This window comes from Elephantulus edwardii, unplaced genomic scaffold, assembly GCF_000299155.1.
Source record: "Elephantulus edwardii isolate Elephantulus edwardi_28Jun2011 unplaced genomic scaffold, EleEdw1.0 scaffold00263, whole genome shotgun sequence".
In the NCBI taxonomy this organism is placed as follows: domain Eukaryota; kingdom Metazoa; phylum Chordata; class Mammalia; order Macroscelidea; family Macroscelididae; genus Elephantulus; species Elephantulus edwardii.
This window is the reverse complement of record NW_006400013.1, coordinates 1,892,774-1,896,373: the sequence shown is the minus strand read 5'-3', so window position 1 is coordinate 1,896,373 and position 3,600 is coordinate 1,892,774. Positions and strand designations below refer to the sequence as shown.

At 44.6% G+C, this 3,600-nt stretch overlaps 1 pseudogene; it reads left to right on the top strand.

The window, feature by feature from the left end:
• Positions 1 to 275: 275 nt before the first annotated feature.
• LOC102861006 lies at positions 276 to 1,346 on the top strand (annotated as a pseudogene).
• The last annotated feature ends 2,254 nt before the right edge of the window (positions 1,347 to 3,600 follow it).

The following is a 3,600-nucleotide window of genomic DNA, read 5'->3' as shown; positions in this document are numbered from 1 at the left end:
GTGGGTGGAGGGACAGTGCAGGAGAGGAAGACCCTCGATGAGATGGACTGATTCGGTCACTAGGATAAGGGTGTGCCAGAGACAATAAGATTGGAAAGGGACTCCGCCCCCTCCATGGGAGCCTCAGCCCCCTGCTCCCTCTCCTCGCCCACCGCATGACGCCTTCTCCACTTTGCTCCTTCGCGGCTTCCACCCGATGACCCTCAAGTATCCTTTCTCACCTTTCTCTTCTAACCTCTGGCCACTACACCACACGTATATTCAGGATACTACCTCTACGGATCCCAAACACCCCAGACACCGGCACACGGCTGAGCGGTTCCTATAGCAACGAAAAACCGGAAGTGTGGGCTACAGCCGGAAGCGGAAGTGTGGGTCAGAAAGTTCGGCTGGGGCGGAATTTGGGCGGTACCTGCGTGCAACGAGATGGACACTCCACCGGTTTTTGGTTCGGATTCTGATTCTGAACATTCTTTGGTCACAGACAGAGACCTTCAGGATGCGTTCTCGCGACGGCTTCTCAGGCCAGGCCTCAGTGTCGGGCTAGAGGGGCCGAAGAAGGCAGCTAACGACGTGACTGGCCTGAAGCAGTGCTTGGCCGAATTCAAGCGAGATCTGGAATGGTTTGAAAGGCTTGATGTGACCCTGGGTCTGGTGCCAGACATCAGTGGAACCCAACCAACACCTCAAAACAAGGATCAGAAAGCTATTAACCCAGAAGATGACTTCCAACGAGAGATGAACTTCTACTGTCAGGTCCAGGATGCAGTGCTTGCAGTGTTACCTCGCCTTCATCAGCTCAAAGTCCCTACAAAGCGACCTACTGATTATTTTGCAGAGATAGCTAAGTCTGACCAGCAAATGCAGAAAGATTCGACAGAAGCTGCAGGCTAAACAGGCCGTCCATGGAAAAGTCTGAAAAAGCTAAACAACTACGAGCACTTAGAAAATACGGAAAGAAGGTACAAACAGAGGTTCTTCAGAAGAGGCAGCAGGAGAACGCACATATGATGAACGCCATTAAAAAGTATCAGAAAGGCTTCTCTGACAAACTGGATTTTCTTGAGGGAGATCAGAAACCCATTGTTCAAGGCACAAAGGAAAAAGCTAAAGGCTAGCAGATGAAAAAGGGACCCAGTGCCAAACGACGGTATAAAAACCAGACGTTCGGTTTTGGTGGAAAGAAGAAAGGCTCCAAGTGGAACACTCGAGAGAGTCGTGATGATGTGTCCATCTTCCAGGTCAAGACAGCTCATGCCAAAGGTCCTAGGAGGCCTGCAAAGAAAGGATCAAATAAGAGACCTGGGAAACGAACAAGAGAGAAAATGAAGAACAGGGCACGTTAAGCAACATCTTTGTTTACTAAGAACCAAATAAAAGAGGAATGATGACTTGGAATCTTACAGTACCAATGGATCCCTATTTTTGTAAAACAAACAAACAAACAAAAACAACAACAACAAAAAAAACCCAAAACAAACTTTAAATAAACGGAAGAATAATTTTTGTATAAAAAAAAAAGATTGGCAAAGGATAGAGCAGGTTTTAGGGCTGTTGTATATAGGGTTGCTATGGGTAGCAGGCGACTTGATGGCACATAGCAACAACAACAAGCACAATTTAAAATGCTGTGTCAACACTATTCTGAACATAGCAACAACCAAAAGAAAACACCAACAAACACTAAGGTAAATGCTTAGAGGCCCAAGAGATTAGATTGAGCTTCCTGGAAAAGATGAGACTTGAATTAGGTTTTGAAGGATTGGCAGGAGTTAGCCAGAGGCCAAGGGATGACAAGTGCTTTTCCAGTGGAGGAAGGATATGAAGGACTCTTACATAGGAGAAGGTGAGAAAGTCCAGGGAGTTTATTGCTCAGGTACAGCCATCAACCAGGCCTAATGGTTCCTGGTCTCTTAGGTGAGGAGTTGTTGGAGGGAGCCTGGGTTGTTGCTGGGACAAAGGTGAGGGAAGAGTATTGAGACTCAAGATAGCTGTCACAAGATAACTGTCCCTCAGTGCTGTAGCGTTTAGGGTCACCCTGAGTCAGGGTCACTTCAGGGGCAGCTAACAGTGACAATGGTAGTCTAGTGTTTAAGCAATCAGGAGGTTTTACTGGCATGCCTGACATAAATATCTGCTCTGCACTGCGGATTTATAGTGGCTAAGGATGGAGAACAGGTTCAACTGTGGAAAACATTCAAGTGCAGGGTGTTTGGCCTGTCCAAACAAGAGGAGAAGATTTCATTTCAGAGACAAAGCATGAATACCTTCCTTACAAAGAGTTAATAATTAAGAAATAGTTAAATGAACAACAGGGCACTATGGCCACTAAAGTTTCTGAAGAGTCTCTCTCAAAAATATATCGTCATTGGGTCTGAATGAATTCATAGTTGCCCCTCCAGAGGATTTTCCAACACTGATAGTTGCGTGGGAGGCAACTGCTCAGTTTTATCCTTTGGAGGAGTGGTGAATTCAAATGGTCAGAGAAAAGTGGCCTTTGGAGTAGCAGTGAAACTCCCTATGGATATGGAATGTATTGTTATTTGCTGTTGCGTTGCCTGTGACTCATAGCTCATAGTGACCCGATGTACAACAGCTCTGAAGCTTACTCTATCCTGAGCCAGTCTCACTGACTCCAGCACACCTAATCCCAGTGCCTCCGTTATCTTGCCAATCTATATCATCCAGGATCTTCCTGTCTTGTGCTGTCCCTCCACCCTTCCAAGAATGATGTATTTCTCTAAGGACGGGTTCCTCCTGGCCATGTGCCCAAAGTATGTGAGACAGCTTCAAAATCCTTGCCTCCAAGGAGAAACTTCATTTCTCCCTCTCTAAGACAGACTTATTTGTTTTCTTGGCAATCCATGATATGTTCAAGACTCTTTTCCAACACCACAACTCAAACGCATCAGTTCTTCTTTTGTCATCCTTAGTCATTGTCCAGATCTCTGATGCATAGCATCTAATTGTGAAGAGCATGGCTTGGATCAGGTACACCTTAGTCCCTAGAATGATGTCATTGCTCCTTAGCACTCTGGACATAGAGTAATATGTGCAAAAATTATAAGATCAAATGTGAAGTATAATAGTAATATGAAGAAAAACCAATATGAAACTATTAAGACTAGGACAAACATCAAACTGTGAATAGTGGGAGGCTTTGAATGGCAGTGTTACAACTTCTTTTTCTTTCCATCACTACAATTTTCTGTGCTTTGAATTTTTTTTATAATGAGTTCATGCTACCTTTTATGAGTCATAAAAATACAATACATACTATTTTATAAAGGCAAAGGTTAAAGCTTAGAGTTTGATATGGTGGGAATCATTGTTGCCATTTTCTTCTTTCTTTCTCTGCAGGTAAATTTGAATTCTATTCTCACGTTTTCAGTGTCCAGGAACTGAACAACCTTCTCTTCAGTTCCCAGTGGCTGAGCACTAGCTCTTCCCGGGGCATCTGACTCTGCCCTCAGTTGAACCAATGACTACAAACTCTCCTCATTTGCTATCATCATTCTCGATAGGTCGTTGCTGCACCCATCATCCCAGCCATTCCCTGAGGCTTCTGGGATCCCAGAGTGAATATTTTAGAAAGTCCCA